This window comes from Pseudophryne corroboree, chromosome 9 (assembly GCF_028390025.1).
Source record: "Pseudophryne corroboree isolate aPseCor3 chromosome 9, aPseCor3.hap2, whole genome shotgun sequence".
NCBI lineage: Eukaryota > Metazoa > Chordata > Amphibia > Anura > Myobatrachidae > Pseudophryne > Pseudophryne corroboree.
This window is the reverse complement of record NC_086452.1, coordinates 438995947-439009066: the sequence shown is the minus strand read 5'-3', so window position 1 is coordinate 439009066 and position 13120 is coordinate 438995947. Positions and strand designations below refer to the sequence as shown.

Sequence of the window (13120 nt, the reverse complement as noted above, 5' to 3'; positions counted from 1 at the left end):
GCTTCATTCTTCTGGCTTCTGTGAGGGGGGTGACGGCGCGGCTCCGGGAACAAGCAGCTAGGCGCACCAAGTGATCGAACCCTCTGGAGCTAATGGTGTCCAGTAGCCTAAGAAGCAGAGCCCTTGAACTAAGAAGAAGTAGGTCTGACTTCTCTCCCCTCACTCCCAAGATGCAGGGAGCCTGTAGCCAGCAGGTCTCCCTGAAAATAAAAAACCTAACATAAAGTCTTTTAGAGAAACTCAGTAGAGCTCCCCTAGTGTGTGTCCAGTCACCTCTAGGCACAAAGTCTAACTGAGGTCTGGAGGAGGGGCATAGAGGGAGGAGCCAGTGCACACCCATTCAAAGTCTTATAGTGTGCCCATGTCTCCTGCGGAGCCCGTCTATACCCCATGGTCCTTTTGGAGTCCCCAGCATCCTCTAGGACAGTGGTTCTCAAACTCGGTCCTCAGGACCCCACACAGTTCACGTTTTCCATGTCACCCAGCAGGTGCACTGTGTTATCACCAACTGTCACGTTTTAAAAATCTACAGGTGACCTGGAAAACATGAACCGTGTGGGGTCCTGAGGACCGAGTTTGAGAACCTGTGCTCTAGGACGTATGAGAAAAATGAGTGGTGCGCATGCGCAAACAGCCATGGGAGCGCTGCGAGAGGAGAACTCAGTGGCCTCGGCGGTGAAGATTAGGGAGAGGGAAATGAGAAAGAAGACCGGGGAGCTAAGGGGAAGCGGCGGGCAGTGGAGCGGTGAGTGTGAACGGAGAGAAAACTGCACTTAACGCGGGGGGCGAAGGATAGTACATCCCGCCCTGTGCCTGTTGGTGCCTCGGATCAAAATCCAACTCTACACCCCCGATGTTATTCCTTGTGGAATCCCAGTGTACCCCGCTGCAGAAACATAAATTAAGCAGGAAGTCCAGGTGCATAGTATTTTGGACCTAACAGAAGGAGTCATACTGGAGGATCTGTATATACTGTATATAAAGTACGCCATATACTGCTACATTCCTACGGATATATACCTAACCACGTTCAGTTATACATGAAACATTTGCCAGAGTCCTTATTATACTGCGTGAGAGAGTGGTGTGTATATCACCATAGTCACGTGTGAGGGGAGACTGGACCCTGCTGCTGTAGAGCCGCTCACCTGAGGCTGCTGCACGCGTGGGAGATAGAAGAGACGGGAGGCGCGAGGCGCCGCCCCTCCTGGGGGTGAGAATAGTCATGGGCAAAGTGATTCACTGAACTGAGTTGAGACACATGACTCAGTTCAGTGAAGTGTCTCGAGTCAGTGTCTGGGCACATGAGTCATGACTCATTTGTATTTTAATGTATTGCAGAGACTGCACATGAATCAGTGAGTTGCCAGTGCTGGCAGATCAGTGCTGGACTCATGGAGGGAGTTATTCAGCTGCAGTGATTGTGCAGTGCATCTGGGGGAGGCAGCTGCTTATGCACTGATTGTTAATATATTAACATAGATTCAGTGTTATGTTGATATATTAATAATAGCCACTATTCTCTTACGTCCTAGAGGATGCTGGGGACTCCGTAAGGACCATGGGGATAGACGGGCTCCGCAGGAGACATGGGCACTTTAAGAAAGAACTTTAGGTATGGGTGTGCACTGGCTCCTCCCTCTATGCCCCTCCTCCAGACCTCAGTTTACTACTGTGCCCAGAGGAGATTGGGTGCATTACAGGGAGCTCTCCTGAGTTTCCTGAAAAGAAAGTATATTTGTTAGGTTTTTTATTTTCAGGGAGCACTGCTGGCAACAGACTCCCTGCATCGAGGGACTGAGGGGAGAGAAACAGACCTACTTTAATGTTAGGCTCTGTTTCTTAGGCTACTGGACACCATTAGCTCCAGAGGGATCGGTACGCAGGTCTCACCCTCGCCGTCCGTCCCAGAGCCGCGCCGCCGTCCTCCTCGCAGAGCCAGAAGATAGAAGCCGGGTGAGTATGAGAAGAAAGAAGACTTCAGAGGCGGCAGAAGACTTCAGATCTTCACTGAGGTAACGCACAGCAGTAAAGCTGTGCGCCATTGCTCCCACACAGCACACACAAACAGCAGTCACTGTAAGGGTGCAGGGCGCAGGGGGGGGGGGAGGGGCGCCCTGGGCAGCAATATAAACCTAATTTCTGGCAATAAACATATATATACAGGCTGGGCACTGTATATATAAAGAGCCCCCGCCAGTTTTTCATATATTTTAGCGGGACAGAAGCCTGCAGCTGAGGGGGCGGGGCTTCTTCCTCAGCACTCACCAGCGCCATTTTCTCCACAGCACAGCGCTGAGAGGAAGCTCCCCGGACTCTCCCCTGCTTATCCACGGTGAAAGAGGGTTTTAAAGAAGGGGGGGCACATAATTTGGTGCAAATATACAGATTACAGCGCTACTGGGTAAACATATTGTGTGTTTTCTCCTGGGTCATTAGCGCTGGGTGTGTGCTGGCATACTCTCTCTCTGTCTCTCCAAAGGGCCTTGTGGGGGAACTGTCTTCAGATAAGAGGATTCCCTGAGTGTGTGGTGTGTCGGTACGCGTGTGTCGACATGTCTGAGGTAGAAGGCTCTCCTAGGGAGGAGGTGGAGCAAATGTGTGTGGTGTCTCCGTCGACAACGCCGACACCTGACTGGATGGATATGTGGAATGTTTTAAGTGCTAATGTGAATTTATTGCACAAAAGATTAGACAAAGCTGAAGCTAGGGAACAGCCAGGGAGTCAACCCATGTCTGTCCCTATGTCGCAGGGACCTTCGGGGTCTCAAAAGCGCCCACTATCCCAAATAGTACACACTGATACCGACACGGATTCTGACTCCAGTGTCGACTACGATGATGCAAAGTTACAGCCAAAATTGGCTAAAAGTATTCGATATATGATTATTGCAATAAAAGATGTTTTGCATATCACTGATGACCCCTCTGTCCCTGACACGAGGGTACACATGTTTAAGGAAAAGAAACCTGAGGTAACCTTTCCCCCCTCTCATGAGCTGAACGAGTTGTGTGAAAAAGCTTGGGAATCTCCAGACAAGAAACTGCACATTGCCAAAAGGATTCTTATGGCATATCCTTTCCCGGCAAAGGACAGGATACGGTGGGAATCCTCCCCTAGGGTGGACAAGGCGTTGACACGCTTATCCAAAAAGGTAGCGCTGCCATCCCAAGATACGGCTACCATCAGGGATCCTGCTGATCGCAAGCAGGAGGTTACTTTGAAGTCCATTTACACACATTCTGGTACCTTACTAAGACCGGCGATTGCGTCGGCTTGGGTTTGTAGCGCTGTAGCAGCGTGGACAGATACCTTATCAGCGGAAATTGAGACCCTAGATAAGGATACCATTTTATTGACCCTAGGACATATAAAAGATGCTGTCTTATATATGAGAGATGCTCAAAGAGACATTGGGCTACTGGGTTCTAAAGTCAACGCTATGTCGATTTCTGCTAGACGAGTCCTATGGACCCGGCAATGGACAGGTGATGCCGACTCAAAGAGGCATATGGAGGTTTTACCTTACAGGGGTGAGGAATTGTTTGGGGAAGGTCTCTCGGACCTGGTCTCCACAGCTACATCTGGTAAATCAAATTTTTTGCCTTATATTCCCTCACAGCCTAAGAAAGCGCCACATTATCAAATGCAGTCCTTTCGGTCACAGAGAAACAAGAGAGTACGAGGTGCGTCCTTTCTGGGCAGAGGGAAAAAGCTGCACAACACAGCTAGTTCCCAGGAACAGAAGTCCTCCCCGGCCCCTACAAAATCCACCGCATGACGCTGGGGCTCCGCTAAGGGAGTCCGCCCCAGTGGGGGCACGTCTTCGAATTTTCAGCCACATCTGGGTTCACTCACAGGTGGATCCCTGGGCAATAGAAATTGTTTCTCAGGGTTACAAGCTGGAATTCGAAGAGGTGCCTCCTCGCCGGTTTTTCAAATCGGCCCTACCGGCTTCTCCCCCAGAAAGGGAAATAGTGTTAAATGCAATTCACAAATTGTATCTTCAACAGGTGGTGGTCAAGGTTCCCCTACTTCAACAAGGGAGGGGATATTACTCAATCCTGTTTGTAGTCCTGAAACCGGTTCGGTCAGACCCATTTTAAATTTAAAATCCCTGAACCTATACTTGAAAAGGTTCAAGTTCAAGATGGAATCACTCAGAGCGGTCATCGCCAGCCTGGAAGGGGGGGATTTTATGGTATCTCTGGACATAAAGGATGCATACCTTCATGTTCCCATATATCCACCTCATCAGGCGTACCTGAGATTTGCGGTACAGGATTGTCATTACCAATTTCAGACGTTGCCGTTTGGGCTTTCCACGGCCCCGAAGATTTTCACCAAGGTAATGGCGGAAATGATGGTGCTCCTGCGCAAGCAGGGTGTAACAATTATCCCGTACTTGGACGATCTCCTCATAAAAACGAGATCAAGAGAGCAGTTACTGAACAGCGTGTCACTTTCACTAAAGGTGTTACAGCAACACGGCAGGATTCTCAATATCCCGAAGTCGCAGTTGGTTCCTACGACTCGTCTGACCTTCTTGGGCATGATTCTGGATACGGACCAGAAAAGGGTTTATCTTCCGATAGAAAAGGCTCAGGAACTCATGACTCTGGTCAGGAACCTATTGAAGCCAAAACAGGTGTCAGTGCATCACTGCACTCGAGTCCTGGGAAAGATGGTGGCATCTTACGAGGCCATTCCCTTCGGCAGGTTCCATGCGAGGACCTTCCAATGGGACATACTGGACAAGTGGTCCGGGTCACATCTACAGATTCATCAGTTGATCACCCTGTCCCCCAGGGCCAGGGTATCTCTCCTGTGGTGGCTGCAAAGTGCTCACCTTCTAGAGGGCCGCAGGTTCGGCATTCAGGACTGGATTCTGGTGACCACGGACGCGAGCCTCCGAGGTTGGGGAGCAGTCACACAGGGAAGAAACTTCCAAGGTCTTTGGTCAAGTCAAGAGACTTGTCTTCACATAAACGTCCTGGAGCTGAGGGCCATATACAACGCCCTTCGTCAAGCGGAGACCTTGCTTCGCGACCTACCAGTTCTGATCCAGTCAGACAACATCACTGCAGTGGCTCATGTAAAGCACCAAGGCGGCACAAGGAGCAGAGTGGCAATGGCGGAAGCCACCAGGATTCTTCGCTGGGCGGAAAATCATGTAAGCGCACTGTCAGCGGTGTTCATTCCGGGAGTGGACAACTGGGAAGCAGACTTCCTCAGCAGACACGACCTGCTTCCAGGAGAGTGGGGACTTCATCAGGAAGTCTTCGCACAGATTGCAAGTCAGTGGTGTCACGTCTGGCAGGGTTTGAGGATCCGGCAGCTGAGATTTGCCCGAGGAGGTAGCCGGCTGTGAATGAACCAGTTGAGGGGGCTGGATATAGTTCCTTCGCATGGGACACGGAGCAATGAAGAATGTAGGCGAGGTTTGAGAGTCAATGGAAAGTATTTATTATGTACAGGGCTGAGGTAGAGAACCGAGGCTGAAGCACAATGGTTAAAGACGTGGCTGGAGGTGAAGAACTGCGGACTGTGATTCGAAAGACGAGACTGTAGATGATGAACTGTGGAACTGTGGATGGTAGTTGAAAACGTGGCTGGAGACAAGGACTGTGGACTTTGGTTTGGAAAACGAGGCTTGAAGATGATAATCTGCAGGCTGTGGTCAGTGGTACAAAGGCGTGGTTGGTGAAGGAGATCTGTGGAGTGTGGCTTGAAAGACGAGGCAGAAGACCCGGGGCCGACTGTGCCCAAAGAGTCTTACTGGACCGGGTTTTCCAGGAGCGCTTCCACAGGCAGTAGCAGGCAAGAAACGGCAGGGCTGCAGCAGCAACAGAGAACCGACCAAGCAGGATCAGGAGGAACCAAGATACAGCAGGAATCCTGGGAGCACAGGCTAAAGCACCTACAACAGGGTTGTAACTTGAAGCATTGGCATCCCTGTCCTAAACCAGCCCCCTTTTATAGGGAGAGCTTCCCCTGGATTGGCTGGAAGAAACAGGAATCAGGAACTATGCTTAAAACTTGGTCTCCAACATGGTGGCGCCCAGAAATGCAGACCTTTTTGCAAAGCCACATTGCTCACTGCCCCTGGCCTCCAAGCAACGGTTCAGCAAGAGCTACCCGCTGTAGCGGCGTCTCGCCGCCACGAGCGGACCCCCTCACCACCGCTACTGCTGCCCACGGATCCGGCGCAGAAGCCCACCTCCGCCGCTGCCCGCACAACGCCAAGGAAGCCAGCCCCGCGGCCCCAGCGTACCGGTAAGACTCCGGACGCTGACAGTACCCCCCCCCTTTGCGGGTGGACTCCGGACACCTATGTGGTTTAGTTGGAAACTTGGCATGAAATGTCCGAAGTAGTCTTGGAGCATGGACATCCTCTGCATCTACCCAAGATCTCTCCTCTGGCCCATACCCCTTCCAATCAACAAGGTACTGGATGCGACCATAACGTCTGCGAGAATCGAGGATCTTGTGAATCTCAAATTCATCTCCATGTGCTGATTGGATCTTGGGTGATTTAGGTAGAGCGGCTCTGAACCGATTAAGTACCAGTGGTTTTAAGAGAGAAATATGAAATGCATTAGGAATTCTTAACTGCGGAGGTAATTTCACTTTGTAAGCCACACGATTCAACACTCTTTCGATTGGGTAAGGCCCAATAAATCTGGGAGCAAACTTTTTTGTAGGAACCTTTAATCTTAGGTTACGTGTGGAAACCCAAACCCGATCTCCTACCTTAAGGCTTGGTACAGCTTTTCGTTTCAGATCTGCATAGGTCTTATATCTCTTGGATGTCTTGAGCAAAGTCTTGTGAACTTGTTTCCAGGCTTTAGTAAATTGACGAAGTGTTGACTCTGCGGCCGGAACCTCGAGCGTAGGCAGAAGTTGGAAGTCAGGAACTCTTGGATGGTAACCATAATTAATGAAGAATGGAGAAGATTTTGTGGCAGAGTGATAAAGATTGTTATGGGCAAATTCTGCGAACGGGAGGAAGTCCAGCCAGTCGTCCTGTGAGGAGGACATGAATAAACGCAGAAAAGTCTCCAGATCCTGGTTCACTCTCTCTGTTTGACCATCCATTTGAGGATGATATCCTGAGAAGTTTAATTTCACGCCAAGAGCAGAACATAGGGATCTCCAAAACCTGACCTCTATCAGACACGATTTCCTGGGGTAGACCATGGAGTCGAAAGATCTCTGCTATAAACAATTTTGCCAACTGGGATGCAGATGGAACATTAGCCAGAAGAACAAAGTGTGCCATTTTAGAGAATTGGTCAACTATGACCCATACGGTGTTCCGCCCACCAGACATAGGTAAATCTGTAATAAAGTCCATAGAAATATGCGTCCATGGTCTTAGTGGTACCGGCAAAGGATGGAGTAACCCGGCTGGTGGACCTTTGGGACTTTTATGCTGGGCACATTTTGGACAGGCAGCTACGAATTCCTGAACGTCAGTCCTAAGATGAGGCCACCAGTAGGAGCGCTGAATGAATTTAAGTGTCTTATGACCGCCCGCATGGCCCATAAAGGAGGAGGAGTGAGCCCATGTAAGAAGTTTTTTGCGAAGATTTGGTGCAACGAAGATCTTCCCTGGAGGAGGAAGTGGAGAGGTATTAGTTGCAGAAAAAGAGGTGGATTCCAGGATAAATTGCTCTTTTGAACGGTCAGAGGGTTCTTCTGAACTTAGGGAGCGAGATAATGCATCTGCCTTTTTGTTGAGGGAACCTGGTCGGTAACTGAGTTTAAAATTAAAACGGGTAAAGAAGAGTGCCCATCTTGCTAGGCGTGGGTTCAGACATCGGGCTGACTGTAGATACAGGAGGTTCTTGTGATCCGTGGTCACCGAAATTGGATGCTGAGCTCCCTCCAACAAGTACCTCCACTCCTCAAAGGCCAACTTAATTGCCAGTAATTCCTGTTCCCCAATAGCATAATTCTGTTCAGCGGGGGAGAATCTTCGCGAGAAGAACGCACAAGGATGGACCTTCTTGTCCTCGAAAAGCTGGGATAATACTGCTCTTACTCCTACAGTAGAGGCATCAACCTCCACCAAGAACGGACGGCTGAGATCGGGTTGTCGAAGAACTGGAGCAGTCGTGAAGGCCTCCTTTAAAGATGAAAAAGCCTCCAAAGCCTCCGGAGACCACTTGGCAGGATCAGCTCCCTTCTTAGTTAATGCGGTTATAGGAGCTATAACAGAAGAATAATTTTGAATGAATCTTCGGTAGAAGTTAGCAAACCCCAGGAAACGTTGAATTCCTTTAAGGGTAGCTGGAAGTGCCCAATCCTGAATCGCCTGGACTTTAGCGGGGTCCATCTGTAACCTCTGCCCTGAAAGAATGTAACCGAGGAATGGAATCGTGGGTACTTCAAAGGTGCACTTCTCTAATTTACAGGATAACTGATTCCTTCGTAAATGAGTTAACACTTCTTTGACTTGTTCCCGGTGGGTCTTCAGATCCCTAGAAAAAATGAGGATGTCATCCAGATACACTACCAAGCAGTCATAGAGGAGATCTCTGAAGATTTCTTTAACGAACTCTTGAAAGACGGCTGGGGCGTTACATAGGCCAAAAGGCATTACCAGGTATTCGTAATGGCCGTCGCGGGTATTAAATGCCGTCTTCCATTCGTCCCCTGGGCGAATACGTATAAGATTGTAGGCCCCCCGTAAGTCCAACTTAGTAAATACAGTAGCTCCTTTAACACGGTCGAACAGTTCTGGAATCAGAGGTAACGGATATCTGTTCTTAATTGTTATGTCATTGAGACCTCTATAGTCAATACAGGGCCGCAACCCCCCATCCTTCTTTTTGACGAAGATAAACCCTGCTCCGGCCGGAGATGTAGAAGACCTGATGAACCCTTTCTCCAAGTTCTCCCGTATATACTCCGACATGGCCTGTGTCTCGGGAAGTGAGAGAGGGTAAATTCGACCTCGGGGAGGAGTCTTACCGGGTACTAGCTCAATGAGACAATCCCAAGTACGATGCGGAGGCAAGGTGTCCGCCCCATGCTTACTGAAAACATCTTGAAAAGATTGGTACTCCACAGGAAGGCTGGAAGGGTTGGAAGAACAGAGAGGTCTAACTGAAGGTAAACAGTTCTGAAAGCAGTCTTGTCCCCACGAGAGAACATCCATAGTTTGCCAATCAATGTGGGGATTGTGTCTGATTAACCATGGAAACCCTAGGATTAGTTCATGAGAGGCTTTAGGAATTACAAGGAAAGAGATTTCTTCTGAATGGAGAACTCCGACCTTCATCTTGAGAGGAATAGTACGAAAGGATATAATACTAGAGAGGAGCGCCGGAAATTTTTCGGGTTTTGTGTTTTGGTTTTGGGTTCGGTTCCGCGGCCGTGTTTTGGGTTCGACCGCGTTTTGGCAAAACCTCACCGAATTTTTTTTTGTCGGATTCGGGTGTGTTTTGGATTCGGGTGTTTTTTTTTAAAAACACTAAAAAACAGCTTAAATCATAGAATTTGGGGGTCATTTTGATCCCAAAGTATTATTAACCTCAAAAACCATAATTTACACTCATTTTCAGTCTATTCTGAATACCTCACACCTCACAATATTATTTTTAGTCCTAAAATTTGCACCTAGGTCCCATCTAGGAGTGGCACTGCAGTGTCACGCAGGATGTCCCTTCCAAAAAACCCTCCCCAAACAGCACATGACGCAAAGAAAAAAAGAGGCGCAATGAGGTAGCTGTGTGAGTAAGATTAGCGACCCTAGTGGCCGACACAAACACCGGGCCCATCTAGGAGTGTCACTGCAGTGTCACGCAGGATGTCCCTTCCAAAAAACCCTCCCCAAACAGTACATGACGCAAAGAAAAAAAGAGGCGCAATGAGGTAGCTGTGTGAGTAAGATAAGCGACCCTAGTGGCCGACACAAACACCGGGCCCATCTAGGAGTGTCACTGCAGTGTCACGCAGGATGTCCCTTCCAAAAAACCCTCCCCAAACAGCACATGACGCAAAGAAAAAAAGAGGCGCAATGAGGTAGCTGTGTGAGTAAGATAAGCGACCCTAGTGGCCGACACAAACACCGGGCCCATCTAGGAGTGGCACTGCAGTGTCACGCAGGATGTCCCTTCCAAAAAACCCTCCCCAAACAGCACATGACGCAAAGAAAAAAAGAGGCGCAATGAGGTAGCTGTGTGAGTAAGATAAGCGACCCTAGTGGCCGACACAAACACCGGGCCCATCTAGGAGTGGCACTGCAGTGTCACGCAGGATGTCCCTTCCAAAAAACCCTCCCCAAACAGCACATGACGCAAAGAAAAATTAAAGAAAAAAGAGGTGCAAGATGGAATTGTCCTTGGGCCCTCCCACCCACCCTTATGTTGTATAAACAGGACATGCACACTTTAACCAACCCATCATTTCAGTGACAGGGTCTGCCACACGACTGTGACTGAAATGACGGGTTGGTTTGGACCCCCACCAAAAAAGAAGCAATTAATCTCTCCTTGCACAAACTGGCTCTACAGAGGCAAGATGTCCACCTCATCATCATCCTCCGATATATCACCGTGTACATCCCCCTCCTCACAGATTATCAATTCGTCCCCACTGGAATCCACCATCTCAGCTCCCTGTGTACTTTGTGGAGGCAATTGCTGCTGGTCAATGTCTCCACGGAGGAATTGATTATAATTCATTTTAATGAACATCATCTTCTCCACATTTTCTGGATGTAACCTCGTACGCCGATTGCTGACAAGGTGAGCGGCGGCACTAAACACTCTTTCGGAGTACACACTTGTGGGAGGGCAACTTAGGTAGAATAAAGCCAGTTTGTGCAAGGGCCTCCAAATTGCCTCTTTTTCCTGCCAGTATAAGTACGGACTGTGTGACGTGCCTACTTGGATGCGGTCACTCATATAATCCTCCACCATTCTTTCAATGGTGAGAGAATCATATGCAGTGACAGTAGACGACATGTCCGTAATCGTTGTCAGGTCCTTCAGTCCGGACCAGATGTCAGCATCAGCAGTCGCTCCAGACTGCCCTGCATCACCGCCAGCGGGTGGGCTCGGAATTCTGAGCCTTTTCCTCGCACCCCCAGTTGCGGGAGAATGTGAAGGAGGAGATGTTGACAGGTCGCGTTCCGCTTGACTTGACAATTTTCTCACCAGCAGGTCTTTCAACCCCAGCAGACTTGTGTCTGCCGGAAAGAGAGATCCAAGGTAGGCTTTAAATCTAGGATCGAGCACGGTGGCCAAAATGTAGTGCTCTGATTTCAACAGATTGACCACCCGTGAATCCTTGTTAAGCGAATTAAGGGCTCCATCCACAAGTCCCACATGCCTAGCGGAATCGCTCCGTGTTAGCTCCTCCTTCAATGTCTCCAGCTTCTTCTGCAAAAGCCTGATGAGGGGAATGACCTGACTCAGGCTGGCAGTGTCTGAACTGACTTCACGTGTGGCAAGTTCAAAGGGCATCAGAACCTTGCACAACGTTGAAATCATTCTCCACTGCACTTGAGACAGGTGCATTCCACCTCCTATATCGTGCTCAATTGTATAGGCTTGAATGGCCTTTTGCTGCTCCTCCAACCTCTGAAGCATATAGAGGGTTGAATTCCACCTCGTTACCACTTCTTGCTTCAGATGATGGCAGGGCAGGTTCAGTAGTTTTTGGTGGTGCTCCAGTCTTCTGTACGTGGTGCCTGTACACCGAAAGTGTCCCGCAACTCTTCTGGCCACCGACAGCATCTCTTGCACGCCCCTGTCGTTTTTTTAAAAATTCTGCACCACCAAATTCAAGGTATGTGCAAAACATGGGACGTGCTGGAATTTGCCCATATTTAATGCACACACAATATTGCTGGCGTTGTCCGATGCCACAAATCCACAGGAGAGTCCAATTGGGGTAAGCCATTCCGCGATGATCTTCCTCAGTTGCCGTAAGAGGTTTTCAGCTGTGTGCGTATTCTGGAAAGCGGTGATACAAAGCGTAGCCTGCCTAGGAAAGAGTTGGCGTTTGCGAGATGCTGCTACTGGTGCCGCCGCTGCTGTTCTTGCGGCGGGAGTCCATACATCTACCCAGTGGGCTGTCACAGTCATATAGTCCTGACCCTGCCCTGCTCCACTTGTCCACATGTCCGTGGTTAAGTGGACATTGGGTACAACTGCATTTTTTAGGACACTGGTGTCTTTTTCTGACGTCCGTGTACATTCTCGGTATCGCCTGCCTAGAGAAGTGGAACCTAGATGGTATTTGGTAACCGGGGCACACTGCCTCAATAAATTGTCTAGTTCCCTGTGAACTAACGGCGGATACCGGACGCACGTCTAACACCAACATAGTTGTCAAGGCCTCAGTTATCCGCTTTGCAGCAGGATGACTGCTGTGATATTTCATCTTCCTCGCAAAGGACTGTTGGACAGTCAATTGCTTACTGGAAGTAGTACAAGTGGGCTTACGACTTCCCCTCTGGGATGACCATCGACTCCCAGCAGCAACAACAGCAGCGCCAGCAGCAGTAGGCGTTACACGCAAGGATGCATCGGAGGAATCCCAGGCAGGAGAGGACTCGTCAGAATTGCCAGTGACATGGCCTGCAGGACTATTGGCATTCCTGGGGAAGGAGGAAATTGACACTGAGGGAGTTGGTGGGGTGGTTTGCGTGAGCTTGGTTACAAGAGGAAGGGATTTACTGGTCAGTGGACTGCTTCCGCTGTCGCCCAAAGTTTTTGAACTTGTCACTGACTTATTATGAATGCGCTGCAGGTGACGTATAAGGGAGGATGTTCCGAGGTGGTTAACGTCCTTACCCCTACTTATTACAGCTTGACAAAGGCAACACACGGCTTGACACCTGTTGTCCGCTTTTCTGTTGAAATACCTCCACACTGAAGAGCTGATTTTTTTGTTATTTTCACCAGGCATGTCAACGGCCATATTCCTCCCACGGACAACAGGTGTCTCCCCGGGTGCCTGACTTAAACAAACCACCTCACCATCAGAATCCTCCTGGTCAATTTCCTCCCCAGCGCCAGCAACACCCATATCCTCCTCATCCTGGTGTACTTCAACACTGACATCTTCAATCTGACTATCAGGAACTGGACTGCGGGTGCT

At 49.4% G+C, this 13120-nt stretch overlaps 1 protein-coding gene across 1 annotated transcript in view; it reads left to right on the top strand.

The window, feature by feature from the left end:
* IHO1 (interactor of HORMAD1 1) overlaps positions 1-13120 on the top strand; it is a 154210-nt gene that overhangs the window by 23220 nt on the left and 117870 nt on the right. The gene's annotated exons all lie outside the window — the stretch shown is intronic.